Below are 16,525 nucleotides of genomic sequence, written 5' to 3' on the forward strand. Positions count from 1 at the left end.
TACGCTATTCCTTTCAGTTTATAGCCCACATCATATGAATACCTTTATTTTTTTTCATTAAGAAACTATGTGAACACCTGGCTGAAAATGATTCACAAGTTCGTGGCACGCTCCAGCGGTAATGCTGGAATTCAATATGATATTAGCCCTTCCTTAGCCTTGATGACACCTCTCGCAGGCATACGTTCAATCAGGTTCTGGAAAGTTTCTTGGGGAATGGCAGGTCATTCTTCACGGAGGAGAGGTATCGATGTTGGTCGGTGAGGCCTAGCACGAAGTCGGGCTCCAAAACATCGCAAAGGTGTTCTATATGAGTTAGGTCAGGAATCTGTGCAGGCTTCTCCGTTACAGGGATGATTTTTTAGTCCAACCACCGCCAAAGGTCGTGCATTATCAACAGGTGCTCGATCCTGTTGAAAGATGCGATCACCATCCCCGAATTGCTCTTCAACAGTGGGAAGCAAGAAGGTGCCTAAAAGATTAATGTAGGCCTGTGCTATGATAGTACCAGGCAAAAGAAGAAGACGTGCAAGCCCCATTCATGAAAAACAAACCGCACCATAACACTATTGCCTCCGAATTTTACTGTTGGCACTACACACGCCGGCCTATGACGTTCACCGGCCATACGCCATATCCACACCCTACCATCGGATCGCCACATTCTGTACCGTGATTCGTCACTCCATACAGCGTGTTTCCACCGTTCAATCATCCAATGTTTACTTGACAGGATTCGTGGCAGAACAGTCTTCTTTTGATTGTAGTAAATCAGCTGGAGGACGTAGTCGAGAGTTGTTTCCCTGATTCTAAAATTTCAGATGCTACTCAACTGCGTTGAACTGAATGTTTCCAGATCGTAAACAATGTGATAGGAGAAAGCTATAACAACGCAGAACGAATTTCCAAGAAAACTGAGACAAACTAAATTCAGTGTTCTCAGTTATGAGTCAACAGACGTAGAATATGTTAAAACCTCGTGTTTCTGGTTTGATATTTTGATAAGGACACAAATAAAACTGAAAGTAATTTTGGAACCTTTGTGAAATTTTAAAACATGGTAAATATGATAAGGTGCAACAAGTAAAAATCTTTGTAATAAAATAATGCTTCCATTTTCTGAGTACAATGTTTCTCAAAACAATCTTATAAAATTTACTTCTGCTGATTGCATTTATATGATACGATCAAGAAACACTGTTACTACTTGCTGTTAGAACAATGTCCTGGACTAATTGTACTCAAATGCATATTTCACATTTTCACATATGTGTCAGTGAAGCTGGTAAATGACTTTCCAAACCTGGCTAGGAATATTCATAACCATTTTAAAGCTATTGTTAAGTGTCAGGATGTGCTACACACAGGCCTCCATACAGTATAGACGCACTTGCCTTTTAAAGACATGTTTATCCTTTAGTGGGAAGACACTGACGCAGGAACGCATATTTGCGTAACGAGATCATTGCGGATGTGCGCCAGGAATACTCCAGCTTCTTACGTGCGTGTGTGTGGGAAGAGCAGGCAAGAGTGCTGGCGTCATATCCCAGCTGTGACCGCAGGCGGCTAGCGGTTTGCGGTCAGCTGAAATCCTGTTTGTGCTCCAAACTGAGTCCCGGCTGCGACAGCGCGGCTGTGGGCGTTATAATGCAGGGCGAGGGAGGCCAGCGACACGGACCCGCTAGAGTTCTGGCCCTGACACCAACTCATTTCTTTTCCAGGGGTTATGTGAAATACCTACGTCTAAAACCATTCCACAACACAAATCGCTCATTTCTGATGCGACAATTCATCCACAGACGCATCTAAATGTATGATACGAAATGTTCTCGCTTACATACTGTCTGTGTCGACAAGGGCTGCGTACGAAATATCTATAAAGAATCAAAAATAAATTTGCTCCGTACGGAATATCTACAGCCACTGGTAATCGCTTCATTCTGTTTTATCTGCAAACGTAGAGGTAGAAATACGTAATTTATAAATTTTACATAAGAATATGAAGAAAGAAGACTAAAAGGATTCAGTAGACGTCTGGACAATCTTACCCGGCGATTATCAGTGCAAGGGACCATATAGAGAGCTTGTGATACCCTCATGTCATTTACGAACCAAGGAAAATATTGGACAGCGTAGGCTACAATAGTCTAGTCCCACCTCCACCTCCACTGTTTAGCAGAAAGGCTATGCAGAATTGGGGTGGCGTGCGTGCCTCAGTGATGCAGACAGCCATACTACAGATGCAACAACGTGGAAGGGGCGTCTATACAGCAGCCAGACCAACATATGGTTTCCGAAGAGGGGGGCAGCCTGTTCTTTAGTTAGAGGGGACCAGTCTAGATGCGTGTCAGAAGGTCTGGCCCTGCAACATTAGCCCACACGCCCTCCATACGTTGGTGTTATGGGCGGATGATGGCAAGCAGAAAATACAAGTGTCATGCTCCCATCGTAGCAGAATCTGAAATGCGATACAGAATAATTCTGAAGATAAGATGGTAAAATAGAATATATAATGAAGAGGTACAGGATCGAACTGATAGGAAACAATAGAGCCACTGTCTGACTAATAGAAGGAATTGATTGACAGGATACATCCTCAGATATCAAGGAATCGTTAAGTAGGCAACCGAAGGAAGTGTGAGGTAGTGCAAAAAAATCGGAAAAGCAATCAATGAATGGTTGGAGGTATCAGAAATTCCTTACGTCACTAGGTACACCTGAAAGCATTACATACAGATATTAGCATCCATACGTTACATCCTGGTGCGCAAGTCAATTTGCGACACATTGTTCATAATTTCCAGTTCTGCTAATGACAAAGAACTATTCAGACTTTCCCTCAGACCACAACTCAAACATGTCCTACGGACGTAAACAAACTAAAGAGTGTGACTAAAATATTGGTCAATATTTTTGCTTCGCACGACAGCTTTTCGTGGGCCAGTACTATACTGCTCTACATGTGTTCTTCAGAAGTACACTGTAATGTCCTTTCGGACAAGCATGCAAATACGGACGCATGCATGTCCGAGGAAACATTCCATCGTATTTATGAACAACACAGGAACTGCAGTATTGCGTTTATCCGCCAATACCGGGCAATCGATTGTCAATTAACATGTCTCACCTGTAGGGGAATATATTTAGTCTAAGTACGAGTGCAAGGGGTTGCAGACATGTGGTTGACGACATATGGAAATCATGGTCTGGTCTTGAAGAAAAGAAAGTGAATTTACGCTAGTGGACAAGATTTTATACGCCATATCTTTCATAACTATTTGAATGTCAATTAAATAGTTGGTAGGACACTGGCATTTATTCCTGTGTTTGTTTGTGACTGAAGCTTCACAGTTTTATCATTTCTTTCCCTGTGCGACTAGCTCGTACTTCCTGTTCCACTCACACACACACATAGTCAGAAAGTTAAGAGCTGCAAAGACGACAAATTTGTTCTTATTGAGGTAGTGGATAAGTTGCAGAACATAGTCAATGAAGGAGAAGCTACAAGTGAACCCTACTCTTATTGACAAGAAGATGTACTGTTTATGGAAACCTTAGGAGCGGCCGGGTTCAGACATCCTGTCCATTTCCTCCAATGTGTTGACCATCAAACCTCAACCATGCTAACCAGACACACCTTGAATCTAGCCATTCCAAAAGCCAGGCAATTGTATAAGACAAACAACCACTTTTCATCCTCATTACTGCCTCATGGAAATACGCTATCCAAATTACTAGCTCACTAAAATACACAGAACTACGCCTCGACTGTAAAGAAACGTGAAAACTGCAAGTACAACTCATACAAGAAAAGTGTACAACAGAAGGATACTTCTGTCGCTACTTACTGACCAAACATGGGAACTGTATCCCTCTACTGTACTCCACACCTCCAAACATGGGAATTGACTTGTCTCGTTTTCCAGAGCTGGTATTTTCTATGAACGCTCCCTGTGAACATCAAATGAATGACTACTGTCGAATAATGTTCAGAGAAATTTGTTGCCAACGCATTCATCTGCCGCATTCTGTAGACAAGTTGCGTAAATAGTCACTCAGAAATTCGTGAACAGTTCCAATGCAACACATTGACCAGAGAAATCTGATTTGCAAATACGACGTCATAAGGTATAGATTCTTCTATGATATTTCTGCAGCCGTGGACCAAGGGTAGTTCCGCATCGACCACCAGATGGGAGGGTCACCAGTTTACTGCCTCACCACAGAATATGCATACCTGGACAGCTTCCTCTCAGCGTTTTCGTGTCCTGTGTAACAACAGTTGACTTTGGTCTCTTAGAGTGATGTGAGGCGTATACAATGTGAACGCTAGTCCACTCAATATCCTTCACATAGTTACAGTAGGATCCGTTCAGTGGAGATGGTAGTAAAGAACAACACTCCTTCCCACCTACAGTTTTGTGAGTACCGCATTCATACAACATATAATGAGGAAGTAGTGACGTTCTTTCTCATCATCTAAAGTGGCCACCTCTGATCTAATAGGGTAGTGGAGGATATTTGTGTTGAAGTCCTCCTTGGAACAGCGTCGAAATTGGCGTTAGCTGATCTCGTTTCTACCGCCCACGAGATTGTTGCCACGCCTTGGCCAGGTGCAATGGAGCAACAGATGAATGCACATCTACCTGCTCCTGACTTTTCAGTTTGATCTTCGTTGCAGGGTCGTGAAACTGTTGTTAGCAGACTAGCTGTGTCCGCAGTGCAACACAAGAGATGTCGTATACAGGACAGAGAGGAGTTGGGTACATCTACTCCTCACACAGCGCTCCCTGATTAGATTAGATTAGATTAGATTTACTTTCATTCCAATTGATCCGTAGTGAGGAGGTCCTCCAGGATGTGGAACATGTCAGAAAAACAACAATACATGACAAATATTTACAACTAAAACAAATAAGCTAATGTACCATTCCACAGGTCCCAAGTGGAATGATCGTCATTTTTTAATGAACACTAAGAGTCATTTTACAAATACTATTGCACTGAATTTAAAATAAAAAAGTTTTTTATTTATTTATAAGGTAAGAAACATGTAATACAACTACTGTAATACTTATTTACAATGAACACATTACTGCACTGAAATGGTGCAGAAGTTAGATTATACTTACACACTTACACACATACAGACTGAAGTGAGTCTGTTGGTTGTTATATACTGTAGTGCTGACTCCTGCTCTACTGGTGGGATCGATGGTGCGAAAAAGGAAGTTGAGATAGGTGGTGTGTGTCCTAGCATCTTCCAGAAACGTACAGGCTTGGGGAAGTCGTTGGGATTTATGGTGTAATGATTAACAAAAGAAAAACTGAGACGCCTCTAAATTTGTCTGTTCCGTTTAAGTCACCCTTTCCTACGACCTATTACCGACTTTCTCCTGTTACTCCCATTAAGCCGATTGGTGGCCAGGATGTCCTCCCTCTTTATCCAGATGTGATGCCTGACTCCTCTCATGTGTGCCGATCAGAATTGCAAGACAGAGCCTCTGGTTCAAATTGTTTTTCAGAAAATCTTGCTAATGTTCAAGAACAACCTACGTACCTGACAGCAGTCGCTCTATTGCCTCGTAATCGCTATAAGCAACGCATCTTCCTTCAGCCAGTGTGTTGCTAAAAACTTCCGTGATTTCGAGACAACGTTGATTTAACAGTACTCGCTCCTAATGACTTATCTAGTGTCATAAACTTAATATTATCAACCAAAGAAAATAAAAAGTAAGAGTTGTATCGAGTGGATGGACGGACACAACGTCATGAATCCATGGACTCTGCATATCAGCAGGGGACTGTGCAAGATGATGGATGTTCTGTAATGGTGTGCGGCATGTGCAGTTGGAGTGATATGGGACCTCCGATACGTCGAGATACGACTCTAAGAGGTGACATGTATGTAAGCATCCTGTCTGGTCACCTGCATCCACTCATGTCCATTGTGCATTCTGACGAACTTGGGAAATTCCAGCAGGACAATGCGACACCCCACACGTCCACAGAGTGGCTCTAGGAACACTCTTCTGAGTTTAAACACTTCCACTCGCCCCAAACTCCCAGACATGAACATTATTGAGCATATCTGGTATGCCTTTCAACGTGTTGTTCAGAAGAGATCGCCAGCCCTCGTACTATTACGAATATATGGACAGCCCTGAACGATTCATTGTGTTATTTCCCCCTGAACTCTTTCAGACATTAGTCGTTTTGCGGCACTTCTGCGAGCTCACGGGGACACTACGCGATATTAGAGCTGTGTACCAGTTTCTTTGGTTCTTCAGTGTATAACGTAACAATTCAGAAATTTAATGCGGATGATACAGAAATACACGACGTTTCAATGTATAGCTATGCTGATATTCAACGACAGGAAGAACCTGAACCTGAATGTGGATTTTCAAGGAGTGTACTCCGACCTACATATGAAGAAACGTCACCATAATAAAATAAGGGAAATCAGAGCTCGCACGGAAATATATAAGCGTTGTATTTTCCACGCGCTATACTTGGTTGAAATAACAGAGAATTGTGAAGGTGGTTCCATGAACCCTCTGACAGGCACTTAAATGGGATTTGCAGAGTATCCATGTAACTATAGATGTCGATGTAGACTTCTGCTGGAGGCCTGGTCAAGTCGGCATGACAGCGGGTATGGAGAAAATCAGAAGGAGTGCTAGGACTGAGCATACGCAGAAGTAACAGAGGTGGTCGTGGAATTCAAACCGCAGTGTTTGGCAGAAGGACGAAGTTGTTTTCGTGAAATTCTCAAAAAAAAAAAAAAAATGGTTCAAGTGGCTCTCAGCACTATGGGACAACATCTGAGCTCATCATTCCCCTAGACTGAGAACTATTTAAACCTAACCAACTTAAGGACATCACACACATCCATGCCTGAGACAGGATTCGAACCTTCGACCGTAGCAGCACCGCGGTTCGGGACTGAAGCAGCTAGAATAGCTCGGCCACAGCGGCTGGCGTGAAATTCAATTAGGTAAATTTACAGAAAAGGAATTCGAGGCAAAATGTGCTACATTTACGTTGAAACTATTGCACGTCTCAAGTAGGAACCTCGAGAACGAAGTAAGAGAGATTAATGTGCGTACAATGGTATCTATTCTGTCACATACACTCGCTAAATATGGCGAAGAAACAGTAGATACATTCGTTAAGAATGTTACTAAGTACCATTGACCATGCTGTATTATTCATTGATCAATCATCAGTGATTGTTTGCTTAATGATTCCTCTAAAACATGATACTCAAAAGTGAGGTTGCATGTCACTGCCAGGGGAGCTGATGGACATCAGAACAACTTGTGCCACTTATCGCAGATAGCGACAGAAAGGCCGGTGTTCTTGTGGAACACCGTCTCCTACTCACCCAGCAGATGCAGGACAACACTCTGGACACCTGCAGAGTTCAGTAATTCCTCAGACACAGGAGGATCGTTTCATGTTTAAGTTCCGCAAGCCACGAGACTGAGAGTCTATCTGATTTGTTACTTCCGAGGGAACTGTGGTATGCTTTGGAGAGTAGTGAAAGTGTATAAATGTCTTGTCCTGTTGAAAGATCACTCCCAAAAGTAGCACAGTAGTACAGCTTGGAGGAATCCAGCACAGTTTAGTGTTCCCTCACGGGACGAAATGGGTTATTTTAAGTTACAGTTGGCCACAAAGGATATTTAGAAACTGATCCTATAACCAGTAACACAGGATATGAGAAACATCTGCATTAGAGCGGCTGTGTGATTCAAAAAGTTAGTCAGTAAGCGCTGTCCTGCTGAAACAACACATCCCAGTATAGTTGTCCAAAAGGCAGCAGACCAGGCTTATTGTACCTTGCGAATTCTGTGATTCCCGACCAAACACCACTGGTTATTTTGGCTTATGATTCTGTCCAGCATGAAACGCCAATATATCAGTATGTCTGGGTCAGATGAACTCCTTGGAGAGCAGATCTGTGTAACACAATAACTGAGCAGATGGTTGTCGTCCTGTTCAAAGATTAAATCAGCTGGTTTTGTAGGAATGGAGTTGGAACAGGTCTGGTGTATCCTGCTCTCTTCTGGGTGCCCTGAACAAGCCTCATGGGTTACCTGTGGCTAGAACTGAACACGCTACCTGAATTAGCTCTTAGATGTCACAACCAGGTTTGCTGAGATACTTCAGCACGACTGGACCTGTGAGTGAGGCACATTGTCGTGCTGGTAGATACCAGTGTGGCAGGGTCAGTACAGGCTAACGCTTCTTATGTTCTCCACAGTTCAGCGTCTCCTTAATAAACACCAAGCTTCGTTTGACCTTACGTTTCCGCACAGCATGATATATTAAAGTGGTCCTGCATGTCTTCAGGGTGGGGCATAATGAGCATTACGTCGGCTGTATCACTGCAACAGAGTATGGGAGATGAGGTAAAGCTGATAATGTACCAACGGCAGCAGGGCAGGCTGGATGCTCCTACTAACTGCCGTTTTACCTCCACAACCACGATATGTGACTGTCGGTTACAGATACACTCAGTAAGTTTCCTGCCGTCTCATCCACAATCAGTACGTATACATTTTTTGTTAAGAGGTGCTGACTATTTGATTCCAAAGACTGATCCTTTACCTCTGTGCCATAAAATCTTAGAAAATTGTGGCAGGGAGAATCAGTTTCACGCAGTATGTTAGTAAAAGCGCGTTGTCTTGCTGAAAGTAAACGTGTTGCAGAATCTTCATCAGAACCGACAGCATGTATACAGCACACTACTGTATCATTTCAACATTTTTAGGTTGTGATTTCGCACAGCACGGTACTCAGTCTTGGTTGGGTATGTCACCGCCAGCTGAAGTAATGAACACTTGTGAGAGCAGAGCGTGGAAAGCAGTGAGTACAGTCGCGGTGTCTTGCTGGAAGCGCACGTTCCAGCGACGTAGTGGAGGAGCAAACAGAATGGGCTTTGTTTCATCCTGCACCATAAGGATCCCTCAACAGACGATAAGGCTTGTTTTGGGTTACGTTTGCTTGTGGTGTCCCCTCTATGTTTTGTACATTGTCCAGGAAACTGAATAACTAGCGGAAGATTGGAGCTGTGTGACATGTTCAGTGAGTGATCGAGCGTTTTGCTGCTGGAAGAACACGTGCCACTTGTGACGCAACACCACAGTATGTAACACAATAATACAGCATTAAAAGTGAAATACTTAATTTTGTTCTTTCTTGCCAATATGATTTTTTTTGTTATATATAATCAGTAGCATCTGAAGTTATATACGCGTGAGTGTTCTATAAATGTTTGCATTTTTCGCCATTTGGGTACTGCATGGATATAGTGGGTCGACTATTTTTTGATATAATAGAATGAATTTGTAATGCATATTACTTCATTTTTATGGTTTCAGAGTATATATTACAATAACAAACATCGTAACAGCTTTTCTTGACGTTTTGGTTTGACGATTTGTGCCGAAGTTGCCGAAGATGAATAATTTCGCGAGTTTTATTACAACCTGTACACTTCACACTTGGATGCAGCACCACAGTTCTGCACAGTGGGTGGAAATTAATATCCCAGGGAATTATAATTGACCTGCATCTGCTCATGGAGCCGAGTACCGGCTGTAATTATTCCATGGCAGCGAAATTTGGTAGATATGCTAATGCATTAATGCGGAAACCACTCTTTTCATGCGAGATGGGACAACAACTCAAGTTGTTCACCCCGCAGAGAAATCATCAGATGTTAAAAAGTAATTTCGAGTATGCCCCAAAAGAGTGCTAATAACTATTATTTTTTTGCACATAAATGTAGTAGATAACGTCAGAATTGTCATGAGATTTCGAAGGATGATGCTGTTGTATACAGAGAAGTCGCGAATTCAAATAATTACTGCGAAATGCTGGAAGACCTGGAGAGGATCGACGCCTGTTGCAGGGAGTGGCAGCTGACGCTCAACATAAACGAATGTAGTGTATTGGAAATACGTAAACAGAAAGACTCTTCTTTGTATGACGACATGACCGCGAAACAATCACCGGAAGCAGTTATTTCCGTAATATATCTGGGAGCTATGCTTATGGAGTGATTTGAAGTGGAACAGCACACAAAATTGTCGCTGGTGAGAGAGACGCCAGAGTGAGACTCGCTGGAAGCCAACGTATTGTTTCCTCCTACATACATCTCGCGAAAAGACCACGAAGATAAAAGTAGAGAGATCTTAGCACAGAAGGAGGGTAACTAGTGGTCGCTCTTCCTGCGAACCATACACAGCTAGAACAGAAAAGGGGGAGGTGACAGCGTTGCGCGAAGTATCCTCCGCCACACAGCGCAAGGCGGGTTCTGCAGTATAGATGTAGATGTCGTTGTAGATATTACCACATGTCGCTAACCTTACTATTTCTCCCTGAATATGCAAATCAATTATATCTAAGACTTAAGGTCTAATTAGTACTTTTAAATACACCATGCCCAGTGTCTTGATAGTTAAATAAATAATGCGATAACCAGCACTCTTACCTTAACTATTCCTTGTCTTTCCCACAGCAAATTTATATCTATTACATCCCCCAGGTTGCAGTTCTAAAGGTCGTACCTTACTACGGTCTCTAGCCCCCTCGCCACAGCCTTGGATATATTACGTGCCATTAGCATCACGCCCTATCTGTACTCACTTTTAATGTGCCACAGAAGCCTACACTTTTAATAATGACCATTATAATAAAATACACTACCTGACAAAGAAAACATTAAATATCGAGAAGGGGAGGAGAAAACGAAATGAAACTTCAGCTCTATAGGGAGATAATCGGTGTAACTTCCGTAATTGCAAAATCGAGTCAAATTCACAGAGATGTGGGCATATGAGCCCAGTTATCAGTGTGACGTTCCACCGCCTCTGCTGGGATGGGTGTCATGGAGTCGCTCTGTCCCCACCTGGGGCCAGCAGGTGCACAGCTGCTGATACTGACACTGGGACGAAGCCGGCATCCGAGGCTGCCCCACACACATTCCGTCGGGGTCAGGGTTCACAGACACACGTGCAATATGTGGGCGAGCATTGTCCTGCTGGAAAACAGCACCACAATACTGTCACACTAGAGGTAGCGCATGAGGATGCAAGTTATTTCCATTCATTAAGTAAACAGAGGTAAAATTTGTTTCATTTACGTTATCCAATATCAGTACTGCCCTTGATCTGATGGTAAATTAAAAAAAAAAACTAACAATATTCACTCTCACCTTTAAAGTTATCTTTCTCATCAGACTCTTGCAACGAATTTGGTCAATAATGCCTCACATAATAGGAAAAGTATGGCAAGTAACAAATCTGTGGCATGGGGTGGGGGCAGACACAGTAACACGGGGCGACCTCCAGAACTGGAACCTGGGGGAAGAAATCGACATAAAACTGCAGTCTCAGTACGTCCATCTCTCAGTCACTTCCAGCTGTTCCATATCACTTCATCCTCAAGCCGCGAGTTAACGTCATTCCATTCCAGTCTGGGCATCATACGTGAAATGCGAGCAAACCCAGTAATATACAGGCAGGGACAAATAAAAATGGCGCGGACGAATGGATACGATTGGACGTGAACGTGTGCACATAACAACACCCTGTGACGTATATGCCGGCCACGCGATCCAGACCAGTTAAGAGCGCAGTGCGAGCTGGGTCAGTGCGAGTGGAGCAGTGCAAAGGAGACGACGGTGCTCACAAAAGAGCAGCTGGTGTCCGTTGTGCAAAGTTACGTGACCAAAAAGGCGGTGGAATGGTGTGGTCAGTTGTTTATTGAGAACTTTAATAGTGTCAAAGTGCCAGCAAGAAACGCCACGCTAAGCGTAGTCCCAAAGTGGCGTCAGACAGTATCAAAAACATTCTGAAACATGCCCGGACACCTGGAAATGTGATTATAATGCACCAGAAAATACTTTAATGTTCTAGCAAATTAATCCGCCGTCTGTTGCAAGAGACTGGAATGACACATCGATCATGCTGACGAATATTCTTCCTGTCTCGGCACATACATCCTTACTGAGTATCTGTTTCTCGCGCATGATAACCAGCTCTCGTTCCTTAGTGCCTCCAGTTTTGTGACTGGATGAGATAACAATGAATGGCTTGGACATGGATCCGTTCTTTATGTCTGACGAAGTGGTTGTCACAGAATCACAGGTTCTGGGCAGCAGAGAATCCGCACAATTTCCACAACGATGGGGTTGGGTGTGCAGTGTCTGCACGCGACGTGATTGCCCCATCTGCTTTCGTCAGGGTGTCACTTCGGGGCGTTACATTGCCAACATTTTGAAATCATTTCAGGCAGCACTAACGTAGGAGGTAAACACCCACAGTTTGTTTCAACAGGATGGAGCAGCTGCCCATACAGCCATCCAGCTCTAGGAGTCACGTGTGAAAGAGTTGTTAGCGCGGGTCAGCCATTTCACCTGACCTGTCACTGTGCAGTCATTTTGTGTGGGGAGCCCTCAAGTCTAGGTTGTGTCGCAACAACCCTCATAGCTTTCAGAGACTGCAGCAGAGCATTTGAGATGATACTGCAGCAATCCCAGCGGTCCAGCTTCGGTCCACCTTCAACTGTATGACCAGGACCCACAAGTGCCAAGAGGTGGACGGTGGTCACTCGTGGTATCTGCCACAGTCTGGTTTGTACTGTATTTCCTTTCCCCTGCTGTGTTTCTTTTTACCCTGGAACTCCGTTCTGTGGACCACTTTTATTTGCCCCACCATACAAGCTGCTGAACTATCTTGAAGGCTAAATTCTTCATCAAGTCTCATCGTAACGACATTTATCCTCAGATCACTAGTTTGTAGGTCGACAGCATGACATACCTAACAATTAAAGTGATGGAAAATTGATGATGTGCCACGAAAACTGCTCTGGGCCTCAAACTCCGTTACAACGTGCAACTAAGTTCCTGACGATGACGTTCTTGTGTCATACGTTCTCGACATTCCGTCCATGTTCATTTTTGAAAAAAAAAATTCCAGTTCACAAGAAATGTCTCCATCGTCGTTTTCAGAAACAACTGACTACCACTGTCCTACCAGACAAGGGGTCGGTGGCTGCCCCACTCTGTACATTGACGACCTATCTCGAATGCTGTTTCCACAAGTTGTGATGTTAATAATTTGGCTCAAAAATGGTTTAAATAACTTTGAGCATTATGGGACTTAACATCTGAGGTCATCAGTCCCCTACAACTTATAACTACTTAAACCTTACTAACCTAAAGACATCACATACATCCTTGCCCGAGGCAGAATTCGAACCTGCGACCGTAGCGGTCACGCGGATCCAAACTTAAGCGCCTAGAACCGGTAGGCCAAAGCGGCCGGCAATAATTTGGCGAATTCCTTTATCGTCTCCTAGGAATGAGATAATAAGCGTCATTCTGGTGAAAGTTATTGCTCTACATTCTGATGTCTACAGCCTCTTACACAGCAGAGAATGTAAGACATGAATGGTGTGTCGCATTTATTTTTATGTAGAACATCTACGTCCGTTTTCTAAGAATTACCTGTTTCTTTCTCTTCATCTGTATTAAATATATTTTAGTTTTGTAACGTTCTTTACTTTTTCCTAGTGTATTTCTGTGGATTGCAAACAGCTGCATCATACACATATTTTTATATTCAGAGGAGAAAGTTGGTGACTGAAATTTCGTGAGAAGTTCTCGCCATAAGATAAATCATCTTTGTACAAATTACTGGCATCCCAACTCGTAGATCATATCCACGACACTCTCCACTATTTTTCGACAGTACAACACTAACTGCCCTTCATTGAACTTTTACGATGTCTTCCACCAACTCAGTCAGCAGATGGTCCCACACCGCAGAGCAAAATTTCAGAAGATATCGAGGAAGGATGTAAAACTCCCGTCATGGTGGGACGTTAAGCGCCCCCAACCTGAGGCGGAAGCAAAGGGTGCGTGATGGAGGGGAAGCTGCGTTACGAGAGGCACATCTACTGTCTCTCCTGAGTTGAGTGTGGCAGTTGGGCGAGGGTATGAGGGTAAGTGTAACTACGATTCCGGAACCCTGCGGCCTGGCTGCTGCCGTTCCTCTCGTCCTGGACGACGTTAAGAGCCAACCCGAAAAGCAAAGGATCCATGGCACAGGGGGAGCGGCGCGAAAGGGACACAACATCTGTCATTTCTGGGTTCTGGGCTGAGTGGCAGTGTAGGGCCGGTGCGGCACGTTGCTGGCCTTGGTTGCGGCGTGCTGCGCCTCCCAGGCGCTGCTGCTCCCCAGAACGCAGGGACATGCCACCATCTGTGTCTCTGCTGCTAGTGGCCTGGTTTGCTGTGAAATCTTACCCCAAGTCGGCAAGGGTGCCTCGCCACTCCTCTGTCTTCCGAGGCGTGTTCTGCCACGCCCAAGGGGTGGTAACACAGCCAGGGTTAGGCCAGATGGGTCCACACCCCCGAACAACTGCGTGATCAGCCCACCACCTGTGTAGGAGTGGGTCGTTGGCCGCAAGATGGAAGCTCAGACCAGTAGGGGTCGAAGGACGAGAGGTGCGTCCGCCTCTACGGACTGCGGGCTGTACTTGGCGATGCAGGACGAGTGAAATCGGCGGTGACCAAGTACTGAAGGGACATGTGTGCTGATAACGAGGTGTTGAACGCGGCAGCTGAAGTGTCCTCGGTCTAGGGGCGAGGCCGGCGGTGAAGCTGCAGTTTAGTCCCCCCCGCCCATGCCAGAGGAGTCGGCCCAGGTTAAGAGAAGTGGTTCCCAATCTTTTTCACTTGCCAAGAAATGATGGCTACTGAAGAGAGAAGCGATTCTGGTGCGCCCATAAGGGTTTCAATGCTAGCCCCTACCTCGCCACAAGATGCCCTGTGTCAGGTCACGGGTAGGCATACAAGGATAACTCAGTTCCTAGATCAAAATATTAAAAACGTAAAATTAGTCAGGACGCAGTCTGGGCCATCAAAAATGAGCTGGCGGCATGGGCAATTGTCAATGCCAAGTTAGAAGGCAGATTTGAGGAGCTACGAGGGGCGTTCAGAAAGTAAGCTCCGATAGGTCGCGAAATGGAAACGACTATAAAAATCCGATAAAACTTTGCACAGATGTGTTGGGTAGTGTCTCTAGTATAACCCCAGTTAGCATCACGTCGCTCTTCTCATTTCTGAGCTCGCAGTGAGTACGTAAAGATGTCTAGAAAATAGTGTCTGCCGCCAAGTACGAGGGCCTGGTGAGAAATTTCGCCTGAAGCTATGCAACTAACATTACATAACTGTCGTGCTGTTTCTTCTTCAAGACAATTCTCAGCTGCATTCTGCAGGGGCAATGAAGATGCTCCTGCATCGTTTTCAAATGGAAATGTGAGATTACCCACAATACAGTCCGCAATTGTCTCCCCCTGAGTTTCATCTCTGGTCACATGAACCGCTGTCTTTGAAGACAACATTTTGACACAGACAACGAGGTGTAGGCCAGCGTGGAGAATTGGCGGAAAGCACTGGCGGCTGCCTTCTATGATGAGGCTATTGAAAAGTTGGTACAACGCTATGACAAAAGTCTAAGTCAGAACGGCGACTACGTAGAGAAGTAGCTGAAAGGTGTAGCTAATTGTTACAAGTAAAACATTTCTGATGTTCACTGTGGTTTCAATTTGGCAATCAATCGGAGCTTACTTTCTGAACAGGCCTCGTAGAAGAGGAAAATGAAAGACTAAAAAATCAACCAGTCAAAACATGGGCTGGCGTGGTTGCACAAGCAGGACCAAAGGCCCAGTTAATGGAGGACACCATGGTCAAGGTCTGCAAATGGCCAGACACGGCAGTCTTTTTGACCAATGCCTGGCCAAGATGTCAAGAAAGTTCAGGAGATATTCGCCACTACAGTAAATCTGGTCAGAGAAAAAATTAAAATTAATAGAGTTAAGGGAACTAAAAATGTAGTCGTAGTTGATGTTGATACAGAGGATGATAAAAACAAGATATATTCATAAACACCTTTATGAAAGATTTCAAGCTAAGATTGAGGACAGGACCTAGGGACCGAGATGTAGTCCATCGTGTCACGGAGGTCTCAAGGGCCCTGTGGAAGAAACTGACAGCTCTGGAAAAGGATTAGGTAGAGTTCCATGCCATACACGTCAAAAATTACCTCTTGGTATACCTTGTGGTACCTCATTGCCACAATTGCGGAGACATAGATCATATACACAAATACTGTAGCAGGAAGCCTGCATGCTCAAAGTCAAAGCTGAGGACCACTTAAGAAAAAACTACAATAAACCAGGCGTCTGTATACCATGCATGCATAGGGGCAAAAAGACCTGTGGTGCATTTGGTAGAAATTGCCCAACATATAAAATGTTGGAACAGCACCTAATTTCCAGAATAGATTATGGCTGATGGTGTCACTGAGACCAGGAGAGCCAAAAAAAGAAAGTCTCTCAGGCTCCTATTGGTTTCTCCTTCTCCCTCATCTGGGGGCCTACGCAAACTGATGAAGCGGAAAGATATGTTGGGCGACCAGTGGCAGTGGGCTGACCAGTCATA

This window comes from Schistocerca americana, chromosome 11 (genome assembly GCF_021461395.2).
Source record: "Schistocerca americana isolate TAMUIC-IGC-003095 chromosome 11, iqSchAmer2.1, whole genome shotgun sequence".
Lineage (NCBI taxonomy): Eukaryota > Metazoa > Arthropoda > Insecta > Orthoptera > Acrididae > Schistocerca > Schistocerca americana.